Here is an 11,401-nt window from a genome sequence, read left to right on the forward strand (position 1 = left end):
GCCTCTCTTGGCTTCTCCCTCCTCCCCCTCCTGTTCCCTTTCAGTTTCAGCCTGGGCGGCGCCTCCTCAAGGAAGCCTTCCCAGATTCCGCAGCCCCGCGCAGGGCCGGGGCGGGGTCGCACGGGCACCAAGCCCCAGGGTCTCCCCCTACCCCCAGGCCCGCCTGCCTCCGCCGCGCCTGCCTGGTCGCGGTGAGCTCGCTGCACACAGTAGGTGTCTAATCACCGAGCGCACCCCTCCCCACCCCCGGCACTGGCCCCTCCGCAGGCGCGTTTACATTGCGCTCCTGGCGGCCGCGGGGTGCCTGGCGGGGTGCCCGGGGTAAACATTTACACGGCGCGCTCAAAGCCAGGCGAGACGCCGGGCCCCTGCCGGTCAGCGCCCCGGCCAGACTCTGCGCCCGCGCACCGCCCGCGGGGTCACTGGGCGCCCCCGCGAGCGCGCGCTTGCGCCCCGGGCGGGGCAGGGTTTGCGTGCGTTTTTTGTGTCTCATTTGCGTGAGATTTGCATGGCCGGGGCTGGAACGCAGCGTTGCCTTTCCTCTCTGCATCCCAGGGACACTTGGGCACAAGAGCCACACCCACCAAACAGAATGAGTGGCATTCAAGAAGCGCCGGCGCTGGCACTGGTTAGTTGCCATTTTGTGGCTTCTGACACTGGCGACCCTATGTGCGCAGAATAAAACAGCTCCATAGCTTTCAAACATGTGACCTTGCGAAAGCTGATCGCCAGGCCTTCCTTCGACGCCTCTGGGTACACTTGAACCGCCAACCTTGGAGGCAGGTAGCTGAGATCTTAACCTGCTGTTGTTACTTATGGTAATCTGCGCCCCCTCTAGCGGACCCTGCAGCAGGTTTCCCGAGGAAGGAAATCACACAGTACAGGGTCCATCCTTCTCCTGTGGAGCAGCTAGTCGATTCAAACCGTGTGCCTTATGCTTAGCAGTGCAACTCTTTACGACCAGGCCACAGAGCTCCCCTAGTGTTCCCATGCTATAGCTGGGGAAACTGAGGCACGAAGAGGCTAAGGCTTCCAGCTGGAAAAGGATCTGAGATTTTATCCCACTGAACGAGTTGTGTGCCCAGCACTGACCCTGCCATCCTGTCGCTGTGAGAGGCGCTGGCAGGAAGGGAGCTCCCCGTGTGGAGTGAGGGGAAGCAGCAGTCAATCTGTGAGCCAGCCAGAAGGGTCCGCTGAGAGTCGGCTGGAAGAAAGCTCGGCTCAAAGCCCCCAGGGTCAGCTCGGCTGGGTCATTAGCACATATGTGAGGGATGGATGAAACCCCACTGCTGGCCAGTCCACTCAGCGGGCCCCACAGCACAGAGTCGAACTGCCAAGGGTTTCCAAGACCGTAATCTTCAGATGAGTCCTGATGGCACAGTGATTAAACACTCAGCTGCTAGCCAGGTTGTAGGTCTGAACTCACCAACCTCTCCTTAGGGGAAAGATGTGGGAGTCTGCTTCTGTAAAGATCAACCCACTGCCAGGCGTGGAGTGGGGTCTGATTCACAGCCACCATCTGATGCATTTCCAGGGCTACTTATCTTTACAGGAGACTGCCCAACTTTCACCCCCAGGAGAGACTGGGGGATTCAGAGCAGTGACCTTTCAGTTAACAGGGCAACGTGTAACACATCACACCCCCAGAGTGCCTTTGCTCAGGCTGCCAGCCTTGGAAACACAGGGCAGTCCTGTCTTTTAGGGGTGCCGTGGCTCCAGAGGAACTCGGTGGCACTGGACCTGCTTTTGGCTTGCTCATCCGTAAGGTGCACACTGTCATGGCATTCTCCCGAGGAGCAGCTGGCAGGTTTGAACCTGCGACCTTTCAGTTAGCCACTAAGCACTTAACCACTTCACCATCAGGGCTCCCGTATGAACAGATGGACAGGTGCAAAGGAGCAAGACATGGAATGGTTCAGATCCCAAACTGGAAGGCCCGGGAGTTCCAAGTCTGGGTACAATAGGGCAGCAGTCCCGCTCAGGAAACCCACTCCTGTTTTATTAAGCACTAACTACATACTGAGCCCAGAGGTTTCTCATGTCATCTCTCTTTTAAAAATTCTCCCAGTGAGTCTGTCCATCCATTCCTTCAGCTAATGTATATTGAATACCTATTGCGGAGGAGGCCCTGAGACAGTGTGGATGTGACAAGCTTGGTGCCTCTGATGCAAGCGACGGCACTACACCAAGAACTGGCACAAAATTATTTCAGGCAAGTGGCATGGAGATGAATGATGACATGAGAGCTGAGGTGAGGGAGAAGGTCTTTACACAGGGGAGAACAGATGGGCAAAGACCCTGAGGCAGGATCCTGTGAGGTAGCCACGGGGCTGGAGCAGAGCGGGAAGAAGCAGGGGGTAGGAGACAAGGCAAGGAGGTGGGGTCCTGGGGGACCATAAGAGAATATTTTATTTTATTTTAAACTGTTCTGGGGTAATTGGGATGGGTGTATTGGAGACAGTGCAATTGGCACAGGACAGAGCAGAGTTTAGGGCTACAGGACATAGGGTCGCTATGAGTCGCAAGCGACTCGATGGCACATAACAAAACCACAACAATATTGTTCTACTGAAAGCAGAACTTAGCCCTGGGGTTTGAACCGGAGTCTGCCAAGTGCCCAAGCCCAATCCCGTTACCCTAAATGAGCACTTACCCTGTGCCAGGCACATTTCCACCCACTTGATGTATATTGAGTCATTTCAACCACACCAGAGTCCTAAGAAGCAGGGCGTATCCTCAGCCCATTTTACAGATGGGAAAGCTGAGACCCAGGGAGGAGAAAGAACTTGCCTAAGACCACAAAGCTGGGCATTGGACCCAGATCGTCTGACCACCTCTCAAGGGCGGGGGCGGACAAGGCAGGGAGGCTGACACAGGCCCTTCTGGTTGTTCCAGGCCCCACTTGCCTTCCCACTGACTTTAGAGAAGCATGCCTCAGTTTCCCCACTAGGCAGCAAAAGCCCCCTGCACCACCTTGGGTTTTCATAGCCTGTTTCAACCAAGAGTTTAACTGGGGACAGAGAGGGTGGAGGAGGTGCCAGCCTCAGGACAGCCTGGCCAGAGGAGGCCCCGATGGCCTTGGGCACAGACCCCCTACAGCTCTGATGGGGGCAGAAGGCAGGGGGCTGTCATGGAGGGGCCCGGGCTGAGTGGCTGATAAGCATCTGCTAACAATGGAGCCTTTCTGTGCGGGGGTCACCTGACTGGTTTGTCTCTGGCACGGACGGACCAGGAGGGTGACGCAGGTGGGGTGGCCCACGGGGGTGGGCACAGGTGTGCAGGGTACACTGTGGACAGGGAGGCCGCCGGAGCCGAGGGCCGGTCACACGACATGCTCACACTCGGTGTTCTCATGTCCATGTGCACGTAAGCGTGTACAAACACACATGCACACACACACAAGCATGCTCACTCACTCTCACCCCTGGACACCACCACACACAAACACACACTCCCTTCGTCTTTCTCATACTCACACTCCAATCTTGCCACTCACGCAGGCGTTATATTCAGATGCTGCCACATTCTCACACACTCCACTGCTCTTGCACACTTAATTCTTCACACACAGGAACACCACCAGCACGCCCAACTACAGTCACACTTACACGTCCAGACACAGTCACATCCTCACACAGAGCTGGCACCCTCGGCATCCTGTTCCCAAACATTATCACATGCACACACTTGCGTGTTTTCAACCCTACACGCCAGTGTTTTCACATCTACCATTGTACACATCCACGTCCACAATCACACTCAAACACGATCAGATCCCACACTAGCACACTTCCACTCGCACTCTGCTTTCACACGTCCTTCAAACACCATCAGCTCCAGGCACTAGGCTGTTTGCACACTCAGCTGCGCACAGTCACACCCACACATTTCATATCTGTTCACATTGCGTGAACACTCACACTCAGACGCTGTCACACTCACGCTTGGCCTTTTCACACCCGCTCACATTTATCACACTCCTGCACATGGATGTTGTCACACTCACATTTGCATAAGCGCATGCACCAGGATGCTTCCACATTCACACTTACTCACTGTTGCACCCCCATTCACACACACAGTCATGTACATGACCGCACTTCCTCTGGTGTTCGATCTCTTGCACGCTGAAATGGAGAAGAGGCACACGTGGACAGGCACACGTGTTTGTGCACGCATGCACACACACACACACACACAGCCTCTGAGCACTCCTGGGGACATGTGACCCTAAATGAGGCACCGGGGGGACACGCAGGAAGAAGAGGCAGAGAGGTGACACAGGTCCTGAATGGACAGCAGCTCACACCTTCATACTCCCTGAGGGAGCCCAGTCCCAGCCGCACACTAGCACAGGCCACTCTGCATGCTGACACCAGGCTTGGGTCTGCTCCTGCTGGCATCTGAGGTGCCTGCCACCCACATTGCTCTGCCTGGGCCTGGCCAGTGGTCCTTACCCAGTCCACACCCTGGAGACCCCTCCACTACCAAGCAAGGAGACCAGAACAGATGCTTCCTAGGATACAATCCATAGTGCTGGGCAAGAGAGAGGGGAAACTGAGGCACAGACAGGGGCAGAGAGAGCCCGGTCACACAGCTGGGTGGGTCTCTCTGATCTGAGGAGGAGACAGCTGTGGAGGCAGGGGGCATGAGTGTTCTGGCAGCTTCCTCAGCAGTGCCAGGAAACGATGCTCATTACTCTCAGTGGCCAGGCAACGCCCTGGGGCTCCACCCTTCCGCCAGGCTTTCCAGGGGACACCTGGCAAGCGCACTTGGGCCTAGGATCAGAGACCTCTGTCCCGTAGCGCCCCTGGCCTGAGGGGGCCTGCTTGCCCTCTGCCTCCAGTTATCTCCTCCAGCCTGACGTCCACGCTGACCCCATCAGACACACTCCTACTCATCCTTCAAAGCCCCAGTTGCTGTGGCCCCCTCCTCCAGGAAGTCTTTCTGCATCCCCTCCTGGCTCCTCAGCCCTGGGTCCCACTCTTTTACCAGCCCTAATGGTGTGGTTTCTGGGTCTTGTCTGCCTTCCCTAGCCTGGAAGCACCCTGAGGGGCTGGCCAGGGTCATCTAAGAGCACGAGCTGCCTGGACAACCCCGTTCACAGACAGATGAAATCCCTCGCTGCGGCGACCAGTCGCTAGGCCTGTACACAGCTGGAGCCTTCCTTAGTCTACACGCTTCCTCCGCACCTCACCCCTGGATGTGGTCTCCTGTGCCTCAATTTCCCCAACTTCTGCAAAGGCCCAAAGGCGAACTATGGAAAGGCCAGGGAGAGCTGGGCCGGGCGGCCCTCCAGCGGCTGGCAGCAGGAGCGAGCCGGGCCAGGCAAGGGCGTGGGGGTGGCCCACAGGTGCACGAGTGTGCGAGCAGGGCAGAGGCGTAGCCCAGGAGTGGCAGGCATGGCACCTGGGGCGCCACTCAGAGGGCGCGCCAATGGCAGTCTCTATTGGCCGTGGCAGCTTCCATGACAGCTGTGGCTTCAGAGAGAATCGCTGAAGGCGCTTTTTTTCTGCAGATAAGACTCTGGAGAAAGGGCGTGGGTCCCCCTCTGCCCGGAACTCTGGATCTCGGCTCTTCCCGTTCTCTAAGCCTCAGTTTTCCCATCTGTAGGATGTACCCGAGTCCTCATCATTTGGTCATTCTTGTTGCTGTGTGACTCTGAGTCGAGCTTGGACTCACAGCGACGCGTGTGACCGAGCAGAACAGTCTCATGGGGTGTTCAAGGTTGCCATCATTGCAGGAGCAGATTGCCAGGCCTTTCTCCCGCAGAGCCACAGGGTGGATATGAACTGTCAACCTTTCAGTTAAGGAGCCCAGAGTTTTCTGAACTACCCATGAGGATGGTTCGTCAATTCAGTGCAGCCCTGCAGGCAATAGGCTTGGTGGTGGCAAGGGTGGGGCCCAGGGGTTCTGAGATTGCACCATGGTTTCCCCATCAGAGTAGCGGGCGGGCAGATAAGACTGGCTTCTCAGGCAGCCGTCCCCACCTGCCTTCCCTAAGAAGTGCCTGGGGTTCCCGTTCATGGGGAAACTGAGGTCCCAGGAGGGGTGGACTCAGCCCGGGGCTCAGGCCTCTCCCAAAGCAAAGCTCTATAGCTGCGCAAAACAAGAAACAAATTCCGCAGCCCACAAAAATGCACCCCCTCCCCGGAGGGCCCCAGGGCCCGGCCCCACCCGCAAGGGGCACAGGGAGGCCGGGACAGCAGCGAGCGGCGACACACATCTGGGGGCAAACCAAGAACATCTGGCGAGCACAGCTGGTTCCGATGCTGTTGTCTGTGGGGGCCGGGGGCCAGCCCACGGGAGGGGGCGGGGTCCATATGGGGGTGTGCAGACAGAGACACCCCCAGACAGAGGCCCGCCAGCTTTTGCTCCTCAAAGCTGCAGACTCCCCGAATGCTAGAATCTTTGTTGGCTCCTCACTGCTCTGCCCACCACTTAAGCATCAAGTCTTGACCCTAAACTTGTCATGTAGGGATTTGGGATTATCTTTGCCAAAGTGAAGCTGGGGGCTAGACACGGAGGCGTGACTTCCGGGGCAGAGGCCTGTGTCAGCTGCTCCCTGACAGTAACGGGAATGAAGCAACAAGTCATTGCTGACACGAACAATGGCGTCCCACACCCTGAGTGTCACTCCCAGCACCAGCAGACCCCAGCAAGGTACAGACCACTGTGTCCCATTTTGTAACAGGAAAAACGGAGGCCACATGAGTGATGGCTTGCTCAATCAGGGTGTTCAAGTGGGGAAGCTGGGAGGTGAACTGAGGAAAACTCCTATGCACCCTTCAAAACCCCAGCACCACTTGACGATCCTCAACCACCGTGCTATATGCCCTGGCGGTCTGAGGTTTGAATGACCAGCTGCTCCACAGGGGCCTCTGAGAAGGCTGAAGCCTCGGAAGCCCCGTGGGGCAGTTCTGCTCCAGCCTACAGGTCAGAATGGACGTGATGGCAAAGGGCACCACAGGCGCTCTCTGACAGCGACAGAGGCAGGTCTGGTGGCCAAGTCCAAGCACGGTGCTGGTAGTTCAAAGCCACCAGCAGCTCTGGGAGAGGAAGATGGGCAAACTCCTCCCATGAAACTCATAGCGTCTGCAACCCCACAGGAGGCAGTTACGGCTTGAAGGCGGCGAGTAGAATTCTGAGCTAGCAATCCCCTTTGATGGCTCAGTGAGTTACCTGTCGTGCTGCTAACCAAAAGGTTGGTGGTTTGAATCTACCAGCTGCTCCAAGAGGAAAGCTGGGTCGTCTCCCTCGCAGAGGGTCACTGTGCATCAGGACCGACTTGAAGGCCGCCTGCTGGTTGGCTGCTGTGCTGACTCTGCGCTGGGTGTTTTCTTACACTGATTCTCACAGTCCCTGAAGGTGGTGGTGGTGGTGGTGGTGGTGGTGTCGTGGAATCTCAAGTCGGAAACAACTCACAGCTGACCCTCCGGGTTTTCAGAGGCAGTAAACCGAATGGAGGAGACTGCCCATCTTTCTTTTCTCCCATGGAGCAGCTGTTGGATTCGAACCATGTGCCTTTGGGTTGGCAGCACAACTCCTTACCACTAAGCCACCAGAGCTCCCTAAAGAACACAACCCCAGCATTGTTTATTATTTATTATTAGCAACTGCTTTCTACATGGGCCCTCTAAAGCTCAGAGAGGTGAAGGGACTTACCCAAGGTCACACAGCAAGGAGGTGACTGAGCTGACACGTGCACCTGCCCACTGCCTGGGATCAAGGGCAGCGTTGAGGGGAAGGGGAGAAGCCGGAGGGGGCCGCAGTGCTGGTCCTGTTGTTTAAGGAGCACAGAAGAGCCAAGCCCCTTTCCCATGCAGATACCAAAGAAAAGCAAGTCCAGTTGTCACCAGAATGACCCTAGTTCTGGGTGTCATGTAGAACTGGGCCCTATAGGTATCAATGGCTGATACTTTTGTAAGTCAACACCCAGGCCTTTCCTAAGAGATGGTTCCCGGTGGATTCAAGCCTCCTATCTTTCAGTTTGCAGCCGAGTGTGTTTGCTGTTCAAACCACCTGGGACTCCCAGAAAGGGTCTATGTGGCAGAAGGCCAGGTACCAGGCCAGTTCTTACTAACTCAACAGACACATTGAGCTCTGTGTGCCGGGCCCGGCCAGGAGCTGGGGGACTCAACGGCCCCCCCAAATCTGCCCTATTCCTCAGTTCCCCAAACTCTCTATCTGATGGGCAATAGACATGGTAATTTCTATGTTGATAAGGGCAACCAAAAAAATATAACAAGCTGGAGCAGTATTGTCTGGGGGCTGGGTGAGCAAGGAGGGCTTCTTGGAGGTGGTGGCATTAGTGCCAAGTCCAAATACAGGTCTAGGGAAAGTGTTCCATGCAGAGAGACTTATAAAGGGAGAGGCTGGGAGGCAGGACGGTGCTGGACTCAATCCAGGCAACCAGTGTGGCTGGCGTAGACACAGTCGGGGCGGGGGGAGGCATGGGGAGAGGAGGTCCCCCACTCCGCCCCAGCCCCTGGAACCTTCCTGTACTGCCAGGCAGGGCTGGGGAACGCGTGTGGAGGGGCCGCCAGCTTTTCAAACCCACGGTTTCCGGCCCGGCCCCGTGTGGCTAGCCCATAAAATTTCCACCTTGACCACGCTGGCCTGGCTGAGCCGACCACGCAGGCGTCCGCGGCTGGCGGGAGGGGGTCTCAGCGTGGGTGACGGGATCAGTCTAATGAGGTCTGGCACGGCTGAGCTGCTGGCACAGGGCCCAGCAGGTGGCACGGGGGTCCTTGCGGAGCAGCCAGGAGGGCATTGCACAAAGCTGGCCACCCGGCGGGAAGGGAAACTGAGGACTGTGTCCCAAGCTGAGGGAGGCCGAGCGCCAGCCCCCAGGCCTCCTCAAAACCAGGCATCTCCCCACTCTGTGCCATCCGGCAATAGCCTGGGGTTCCTACCCTGCTGGGCTGTGTAGGCACAGTGGTTGCTTTTGCCCTGGGCCTCAGTTTCTCTGTCTGAGAAGTGAGACAAACTTGCTGCTGGAATTCAGCTGGGGCCCCTACCACTTAGAGGTGACTTGGAATTTCCTCCCTCCCTCCACCCCCCCTTTCCAGCATCTTCTCAGAGAATGTTCCTGCACACTCTTAAAGCATGAGGCTGGAAGGCTGGTTTGGGGGCCTCTTGGGCATCTGTCCCCCAAATCTCATCTTTTTCTCTGCTTCATCGTAGCACATAGACTGGCACACAGTCACTTAAAGCTGAGGAAATACACCGAGGGCCACCTCCCTGCCTGATCAGCCTCAGTTTTCTCAGCTACAGAATGGGAACAAGCAGGCCTCCTGCTGACCCAGCCCAGCACACAGCGGATGCCCCCTGGGAGAAACCCTATCTGCTGTTCCCTCATGAACCCCGGACACTCAGGACCCCCTCCCATCTTACCTTGAGGGGCCAGAAGGAGCTTTCCCTTAGTAACGAAGGCCTGGGGATGCTGGATATGTACAGAGCTTACTCCTGTCTCCTCAGTGTCTAGTCCCCACACCTCAGGAGCCCTCCTTGACTGTCTCAGCCTTGCACACCCTCTGCCGACCTTCTAGAACATTCTCTCCTTCCCACGCTCACAGGGTTACCCTGGAGATTCCAAAACTAACCTCAGGTCTCAGTTTGTGCAGTGCCTTCATCTGGAATGCCTTTTCTTGGTCCACTTGGCAAACTCCTACTCATCCTTCATCGCCCCAGCTCCAATGCCCCTTTTTGTAGGATGTTTTCTCTCACCTTTTTCCTCTCAGGTGGAGCCCTTGCTCCCTATTTTGCATCCCCTCAGCCCCCTGTTCTTGCATCTCCTTTGAAGGGCAGAGTCCAGGAGTCCTGACATCAGACTTGGCCACACTACTGAAGTTTGATAAACATTTGTTGAAATGATTTCTTAATGGTGACCTTGTGCCTGGTTGCAAAGGTTTTGATCCTTTTTCTTGTCCCAGACTTGAAAGCTGTTCCTTCTACCTGATTCCCTGAAAACCCAAGGCGCCCCAAGGGACCAGTGACCGTGAGACTTGACACTGGGTCTCTCTGAAGGGAAGGGTGCTGGGGGTTACTTGTTGCAAGCACCCCTAGATCCAACCCTTTGCTGATAGCTGGGGGTGGGCTGAAAGGCCTGGAGAGGTTTCCCAAGCTGTATATCAGGACCCTTGAAGTGAAGGGTGTTGGGAGGGGTGTCCCGAGGGCTCCAAGGCAGGGGTTTGGGGGTGGGAGAAGAGGAGTCTGAGTCTTCCTCCAACAGACATCCGCCTAGACCAGTCACGCCCCATTGGGGCTTCCTCAGCCTGGGGCGCTCTGAGGCAGACAAAGAGTGTCAAAGAACGCAAAGTAGGGTGTTGGGCAGGGAGAGGGCATGGCGCACAGAAAAGGCCAGGCCTGGCATCTTGTGTGCCTCCTACAGGGCCCCAGTCCTGCTCCCCAAATCTGAGCAAGGGACATAGTCCTATAGGTAACCACAGCTAGGCAAACATGGCACGCTGAGCCAGACGGGTGGAGTCCCCCCTCGAGTATGTCAGGGTTTCCTGGAGAGGGGATAGAGGTGTATTTCTTTCTCCAGTGCGACCCTAAGCCTGTCTCTGATCCCGCTCTCCTGGGCCTAATGACTCGAACAGTCCACCTCACCGTCCAAGGAGAGTGTTAAAACTGGCCCCAGCAGGAGATGACCTTCTGGCAAACTCATGGCAGGGAGTGTACATGACGCCCCTTTAAATCCAGTCTTTGCCCTTAAGCGACCCCCAAAAATGTTTCGCGCCCTCTTGTGGCTGAACAGCGGCCCCAGGAGTGGAGAGGGCCCGGCCCTTACCGGAGGACACGGTGTCCCCGGCGGCGGCGGCGCGCAGGGAACGCGGCTGGAACGCGCCGCTGACAGATGTTTACTTCTGGGCGCAGCTGGGCCGCGACGGCAGCCCCCGCCCAGGCGTTGTGGACTCCGATGCCCCCCACGAGTCTTTGGAGAACTCAAGCAGGAGGGAGGGGCGCCAGGGTCTTGCCTTCCCAGAAGCTGGGGAGGGGGATTCCGGTTGCCCCCAGTCTTCCCGCACCAACAGCACCCTCACCAGACCCATATAAGAGGGGTCTGAGGAGGCAGAAGCTGGCCCGTCCCGTCGGACTGGGACCACCCGCCAGCTACGGGATCGGACTGGAGAGGCGATCACGTTTGCGCCCCCCTCCCAGGCCACGCGCAGACCTGTCGCCCCTGTGACCCCACCCTCCTACATATGCTGCTTTAAGGCTTCCGGAGGGAAGCTTCTGGGCTGCTTGGAGTCCCGGCCAGGACCCCCAACACCGTCCATGGGCTCGCCCCCACGTCCCCGCGCCAGGCCCCCCTCCGGCCCCTGCTTACCTGCTCCGGGCGCCGGACTACCGGTCAGTGGCGGCCGCGCCTGCCGCCCGCGCCGGCCCCAGCCCC

Source organism: Elephantulus edwardii, unplaced genomic scaffold (genome assembly GCF_000299155.1).
Source record: "Elephantulus edwardii isolate Elephantulus edwardi_28Jun2011 unplaced genomic scaffold, EleEdw1.0 scaffold00185, whole genome shotgun sequence".
Taxonomy (NCBI): domain Eukaryota; kingdom Metazoa; phylum Chordata; class Mammalia; order Macroscelidea; family Macroscelididae; genus Elephantulus; species Elephantulus edwardii.